General features: G+C 38.6%; 1 long non-coding RNA gene across 1 annotated transcript; it reads right to left on the reverse strand.

Moving 5' to 3' along the window:
- Positions 1-5,976: 5,976 nt before the first annotated feature.
- Positions 5,977-6,411, reverse strand: LOC129881515 (uncharacterized). The gene is made up of 3 exons (XR_008765601.1): positions 6,304-6,411; positions 6,087-6,214; positions 5,977-5,992 (listed from the first exon to the last, which is right to left on the reverse strand). It is a non-coding gene; the product is annotated as an uncharacterized LOC129881515 (long non-coding RNA).
- Between the last annotated feature and the right edge of the window lie 1,405 nt (positions 6,412-7,816).

Genomic DNA, 7,816 nt, shown 5'->3' on the forward strand with positions numbered 1-7,816 from the left:
ATAAATGCTAAAAGAAAGTATAAGCCTTACATACGTATGCCAAAACATGCCAAAAGAAAGAAACGTTAGCTTTACATACCTGTTACGGGTTACTTCTTATCCCGTTTGTCTCGTCGTCCTTTAAACCTAAGTAACATGTAAGCAATACAAGTATCAACAACCTTAGTCTTTCCAGCACCTTAGGTTACACACAAATATTTATAGAACTCATCTCCTTGCTCGCCTTCTCGACTAGTTCCTTAGTTAGTTAAAGAGTTAACGAAAAATCGGGCAGCATCTCCCTTATAATGTGCCCTATCCGAATTTCCAATTATACTCCTAATAGCTATAGCCAACCAAAAACAATAACCTGCAGCATATACATATACAATTCACACCAATCTTATACCACATAAACTCCAAACGACTCACTCAAAACCACGATACCAAAATAAGGTTTCTAGTTTCTGTTTTGCAAAACCTTTAACCGTACGAAGCGGAGGACCATGTGGCTGCAACCGGAAGCTCCCACACCTCTTTTAGAATACTTTTAGGCCCTGAAACACACCATCACACACCTGAAACAGCCCCCCACACGCACAACGCCTCATTTCGACTACAATTTAACTATAGCGATTCCAATTTGGTTTATTTCGGACGTCAAGCATATTTATCATATTTTCACATTTCCAGCAACTTACAAAACGTGTAATATCCTCTATAACAACACCATAAACTCCAATTTAAAAGGAAAGGCCTTACCTTACGTTAAACTTGTCAAACTCGCCAAAACTATCAAAACGCGAAATCTGGACAGCCCACTGTCCTATATTGTCGCTTAGTTTCGGAGGGGTAATTGAGGGAAACAGGATTTGTGACCTCAATGAAAGTTATAGACATGTTTATCAAGGTCGCAAAAAATTTTGAATTACCCCTACAGCAATTTTTTACGAAAATATATGCTCAAAATACTCACAGCTGTCCGTGTAGGATTTCCAAAACAAAATCTGGACAGTACCTCCTCTACACTTCATCACCCTTTGTAGTGACGCTAAAAGAAAAACTGGATTTAAAGGTCTAAATAAAAGTTATAAACCTATGAAATACCTTTCTAAAACATATTGAATCACCCGAAACTAAGCTATACACAAGAAGTTATACCAATATTACTAACAACTGTCCTCTCCAAAAATGGGTCTGTTCCCTAGCGTTTTCTCTTTATGTTTCTCTTAGGTTTCCAAGTGAAGAACTGAAAATATGGTTCCGTAGGCATCGTAATATACATATATACACCTCCACGTAATTTAAGAATACCGTAGATAATTAATTCAAGGAAGAAAAATGAAGAACTTACCTTAATTTCCTCCAATTTGTGGCTGTTGTTGTGAGCTCTCTTTCTCTCACGTTTCTCTCTATAATTTGGCTGATTTTTGGACTTCAAATGACTTAAGAGTCATTAACATACATATATAGGGTCCCTTAGGAAGTGACACGTGTCAGCCCCTAAGGGTGACATGTGTCAAACCCTTATTGGGCCACGGATCCATGCTTTCAAGGAGGGGCTGCCACCTTTCCTTGTGGGCCCCACCTCCCAAGTAGGTGGGTCACCTACTTGACCCTAAGTAGGTGGGTCACCTGCTTGCTTGAGGTGCTGCCATGTGTCACTCCTCCATTGGCTTCCACGTGTCGTCTTTTCCCCTTCCTCGTGGGTTCGTAATCTCGTCTTATTTTAGGAGCCTATGTAATTCATGCTACGTAAGCTTGGTATGTCCTTAAGAAACTCAAGTATGTAAGACGTCTAAGTTGGTAGCTTACGTAGGTAAATCGAGTCCTACGACTCATTTCTCGGCCTCCAACTCCTTTCGAATTTTTATAACCCTATTTCCAATCTTCCTTATTATGAAGCATTTCGTTCTCCTTTCCTTGGAGTTATTTGATAGCATTATAAACTATCCGACTCACATAACGATTTTTAAGAAACTGAAGAGCCTTCCCAGAAACTTGAGAAGCTTAAGAAGCATTCTAAGGTACCAAAGTACGGGGTGTAACAACTATCAAGACCTAAATGGGAGTTTCTTTTATCCGACAACCATCACCTATGAGCCAGTGATAGTACAATAATCAGACGTTGTTGCCACGTCCGTCCATACCTTGCCAGGGCATGAACGTCTCCCTAATCATGGATACCATCGATTAGTCAAGTCCTATCATGTCAGGACAAATAAATAGGAAACATCCGACTTTAACGGTTCGATCCCATGGGAAGCATCCGACTTTAACGGTTCCATCCTTACCTACGTTGGTGGTGTAGTTCGTGGGGTTCGAGTATGGACTATACTCTTACCCGCTTCGGTGCTCGATACTCCTCCCATGACTCTATGATCATAAGACTCCCTCCAATCATCTCAAACAATCCCTCACGGCTAGTTTCATGTGGAACATTGCCCATTCATCAACTCTATCCTCATTCTCAACTCAATTAAGTCATAATGGCAAGTTCCATGTAGGACCTCGTCCACTCGTCAATTCTACCTTCCAATTAACGCAATCAAGCCTCATTTAGGTAAGCATTTATGACATCTCCTCAAGACTCATCACCACTCTATGACTTTAGCTCAACAATTCAAGTAGAATAACACATTCAAGGAAATTGACTTAAGCAACACAATCACGTGGCTAAAGAGATCAACAAAACATAATAACAAGTCATCTCCATCAGCTCATACTAACATGAAGGTTTTAGAAACTTCTTAGCTCAACAACATCAACACATATAGCATCAAATAGATAGGGGACAAAACTCATTCAAACAAAAACCATACGAAGAAACTCCATTTTCATGGACATCTAACCTCAAAGCAAGAGTAGGACACATGGGCGGACTCAAACCATGTTTTGAATAGCCTTACATACCTTAGTGAAGACTTGAAGGAAACCTTGATGTTGGGTCTTCAATGGAGGACTCAAATATTGAAGCTCTTGGAACTCTTCTTGTTGGAAATGGAGAAGAAGAAGAAGAAAAAGAAGATGAAGAAGAGAGAGTTTTCTAGGGATTTTCTAGAGAGAGAGAGTGGCTGCAAAATATCATCCCAAATTGCCCAAGGATGATACATATATAATTTGGGTGAGTTCCCAAATTGCCCCTTCTCAAAAAGTTCTGAAAATAGGCAAAAATGCACCTGGCGCGATAGTGGCGCGTCGCGCCATTGCAGCGCCAGGCCGATTACGCCTAAAAACCTGCACACCTTTTAGTGGCGCGCTGCGCCAGAGCCCAAACTATTGAGGCATGTTTCTGGCGCGATAGTGGCGTGTCGCGCCACTGCGGCGCCAAGCCCAGTTTTCCAGCAATTGCAACCCAGGCCTGAAAATCCCTGCTGTGCTAGTTCATCTTAGGATCGCCATATCGTTTGACTTCGAACTCCAAAAGTTACATTCTTGGTGGCGTTGGAAAGAAGACTCGACGACCTTTAATTTAATGGGTCGTGGGCCACCCAGATTGTCATCTTTCTAAATATAGGGTTGTTAGAAGTCAACCCCTTATGCGAACTCCTCCTCAAACTTAGCCACGATGAATCTTTTGGATTGATTTGGTCCTAGGGGTCCTTCATGACCCCACATCACCTCTAACGCTGCTAAATTTCTCATCGACTCGTCTTACTCATGCAAATGCTCCATAATACTCGAGTTTGACCCTACCCGAATACAAGAAAGGTCCGAATCTTAGGGAAAAATTTTGAGGGGTGTTACAGTTAGATCATTGATTTGGATTGCCCACTAAATTATTTCTTTATTTTAAACTTTCCGCTGATTGATTGATATGAACGGATGTGTGATTGGACCAAGTGGTTTGCTTGGGGACCAGAAATGGTCTTCGAGTGCCGGTCACGTCTAGGGTACCCTCCCGGGGCGTGACAATGGGGATGGACAAGGAAGTGATAATGGTTCAAATTTGCTTGTATGATTTCTTGGCAAACTTTCTCAAAAGTCGATATTTTGCCCCATATCAGTTGAGAGATGGGATAGGATGCCAGAGGCAAAAACACGCCTTCAGTGGCAGCTTATTGAGGTAATACATTCTTTAAACTTAATTTAATTAATGTATCTTTTTTCATGAGATATTGAATTATAAATATAAAAATGTTTGAAGGAGAATTTTGAGTTTGATTATGCGGTTGGAATTAAATGGGTGATGCATTCTCTATGCGAAAGATGGAGGGCCTATAAATATAAGTTAAGATGTGAGCGCTTCTATCCTAACAAAAGTAAGGAAGAGATACTTGCTAATCGTCCAGCAAACGTGGAATGATTGGACTGCTTTTGTTCATCACTATAAAGAGGACAAGATGAAGGTAATTGATCTTCATAATTTTATTCTCTCTTTCTCTTCAATTTTGCTATAGATTTGGTATTATTTTGCTGCATTATTTTTATTTACTCATTCGTTTCTATAATACAATATTATTTAGATTGTATTCGCCTAAGTAAAGGTCGTAGGAATGTATTGTAACTTGAATTTGCTTGGCGGTCTTTGAATGATTGTCTTTCTCCTTAGTAGTTGAAGTACGCTATTATTTTTTGGTCAAATTCGAGTGAAATTGCAGCCATATTTTAAGTGAAAGTACTGCAATGTTAACATCAGTTTCTGAAGTTGGAAGTAATCCATCCTTATGCTGTCTGTACTTGGCTCTTTAGTTTATTTCATCATCCTTCACCCTAAAACTCAAAACAATCACTACTTCTAAATTTTTGGCCAAAAATTATTGCCTTAAAGACTTTTAAACAACTGTTATGCTTCACAAATTTCTATGTCGCTACTTTAATGTATAGATATTTCTACTTTGAGTCTAGTAATTTGGACAAATGTTTGATTATCGCAGACACAAAGTGCACAAAATGCGAGAAATAGAAAAAAACTTAAAGTTTCACATGCCGGTGGTAGTAAAAGCAATGCAAGGAGAGGTCGTCAAATGGTAAGTTTCTTTACCTTGAAGTTTATTTGACAGCAAATTTATTATACAAAATAATGTTCCTTTTGGTGCTTTCAATTGTTCATCGAAAATTAGCTAGTTTGACCTTTGAACTCCGAATCTGTCTAACATAAAGAGGGACAAACAGAGGGACAAGCAGAACTCTTGTAGTTCTTTCTTTTGCTTGCGTGTTAATTCCATTCTTATTTGAGAGCAACTTTATTATACAAAATAAATGTGTCGTCATCCTAGGCAGAACCTAAGTCGATTGAAAAAGAACAAGCATACATCCTAGGCGGAACCTAAGTCGATTAACTTATTAAAGTCGTTTGACTTATCTCCCAGTTACTAATAAGTAAACAAAGACGTTAAACACTTGTAAGGAGCTCACAATGTTGTAGGTGGTTGATGTAGTTGCAGCTCCTATTGAGTAGTTCACCATACAAAGCTTATCACAGAATGCCTCTTCATCTATGATAAGTATAAAGTGCTTCAATGTATGAGTATTGCAGGCTGTTGGAAATTTTTGTTAATTGAGAACACTATGTTGTGCCAGGCTGTTGGAAATTTTTGTTAATTGAGAACACTATGCTGTGCCAGGCTGCAGCTTCTTGGATCTGCAAGTACTTGATGCTGCAACTCTATGTATCTACACTCTAGTTGATTTGAACTCCAAGAATGCTGCAGCTTGCATTGAATACAGCATGTTGCAGCTCTGTATGTTGCTGCAGTTCAGATGAATATTTGCAGCTCTGTATGTTGCTGCAGTTCAGATGAATGTTTACAGCTTCATGATCAGCTTCAAAGTTCCCTGTTCGATAACATTAGAGTCACCAAATGAATAATACATCAAAAATTCAAGATAATCAAGTCCATATGACCAACATTAGGATCTTCAACTGTTATAGTGTTACATACCTTGTATACGTCACCAAAACTGCCTTCACCAAGTTTATTACTTTCGTTGAAATCTTTGGTAGCGATTTTTAGGTCCTTGAAGCTATAGCTCATCGGTCCTCTCAGATCAGTTTCTCCCAGTATATTACCTGAACATGACCTACTATATCAGTTAACAACATAAATAAACGGAAGGACGAAAAAGAACTAAAAAAGATATAGAAATGATCATCCGAATTTGACCTCTTTCAGCTGCCTTTGGCTTTCTTGATAGTCGATACCATAGGAAATAACAGCCAATACAATCAAAATAAGTCCTACACCTCCAACTACACCCCCAATAATGGCGGTTTTCTTCTTGTTTGAACTTCCTACATAAAGTACCACCACTAATTATAAACGCGTTGTAAAATGAGCTAATACCAGTAAGAGTTGAGAAAAAAAGAGGTTCATTTCCTACCTCCTCCGCCAAGAAATGGTGTGATATCAGTTGTCATGTTATCACCAAAAAAATCTCTATCCGAATACCTCATAAAACACGCTGCATCAAAAGCCCTTCCTTCTGCATATTTAGGTAAACAACCTTCTATGTTCTTATACGCCACTGTCAAGCAATCTTGGCAGCCACTTTCCGTTATGGTTTCAGCACATTGTGCTACTCCATAGACAGTAACACCTGATATTTCCCTCTTTGTGGCTGCGAAGAAACCACTAATTCTTGGAGTTTCTTTGCTAAGATCATTCAAGAGCTATAATACCACAAGGCTTAAAGCATTTGGTTTAGAAGTTGTTCTATTCCCACAGATCTCAGCATTTCCCGGTAGTGTATTATCTTGGTAGAAGTTGCTTCTCTCGTACCTTTTAAGAGGACATCAATAGAGCAATGAGTTCGTGCAAGATATTAGAAGGATTTTACTCTCATTTTTATCTCTACATTCTAATATAATCAACCATTTTACAATTGGAAATTTGATTGTCAAAGTAATTTTGTGTTTTCCATCTGAGAAAAAAGACTTTTGCAGCTCTTTGATGTTGTTGCAGGGTGTTGGATGGATCAAAGGTTGCAACTACTTAGGATCATGTCTTCTATTTTGTTTGTAGGATAAAATATTCGGAGCATCTACCTGAAGATCAAGAACATGTTGCTATTTTAGGTGTTCCGTTGAAGATATTGGCTCATCCTAATGAAGCCATTGGAAAAGTGTTTGGTGTTGAACATTCTGGTCGCGTGCGTGGTATAGGTGGTAATGTTTGTCCTTCAACAGCTTTTGGGATTCCTAGACATTCAATTAGTCATGCTAACGTCGGTAGTTCCAGTAACATATCTCATCAATGTGTTGAAGACCTAGAGAAACATGTAGAAACCTTGGAAGAGAAGCTGATCAGATAAGAAGAGACCAAGGAAAAGCTTGAGGAGACCAAGAAACGGCTTGCGCAAAATGAGAATCACTTGGCAACTCTTCATAGATTTTTACAAGCTAAATTTGGTAGTGAATTGCCTACTTTGAACTTAGATTCTTCTTAGTTTATATATATGGTGTTGCTTCTACCTTTTTGCATTTTGATTACACTAGCAGTACTTGTGTTATTGATGAAACTTACATTTTGTTAGTAATATATATATGATGAGTAGATAATTAAAGTAAGGATTTGTGGATTTGTTAGTGTATAGTACCAAGTTATTGTAGGGAATTAATTGCTACTTTTTTTATAAAAAAAAACTGCACATTTTGCCACCGTTCAACCGTGGCTAAAATTAATGTCCTGCATTTTATTAGGTCAACCGTGGCTAATTAAAATTTAAACTAGTCGCTAATTAAATTTTCAAAATGAAATTTATTTTCCGGCAATTAACTTAGCCTACGACCATACCGTGGCTATATCTTAGGGAAACCGTGGCTAACTAAATGTTACAACGAGGGTAAAAATCGTGGAGAATTTACTCGCAACGCCCGTAATGAGGAAGCTTCTAA

The sequence above is a fragment of the Solanum dulcamara genome, chromosome 3, assembly GCF_947179165.1.
Source record: "Solanum dulcamara chromosome 3, daSolDulc1.2, whole genome shotgun sequence".
In the NCBI taxonomy this organism is placed as follows: domain Eukaryota; kingdom Viridiplantae; phylum Streptophyta; class Magnoliopsida; order Solanales; family Solanaceae; genus Solanum; species Solanum dulcamara.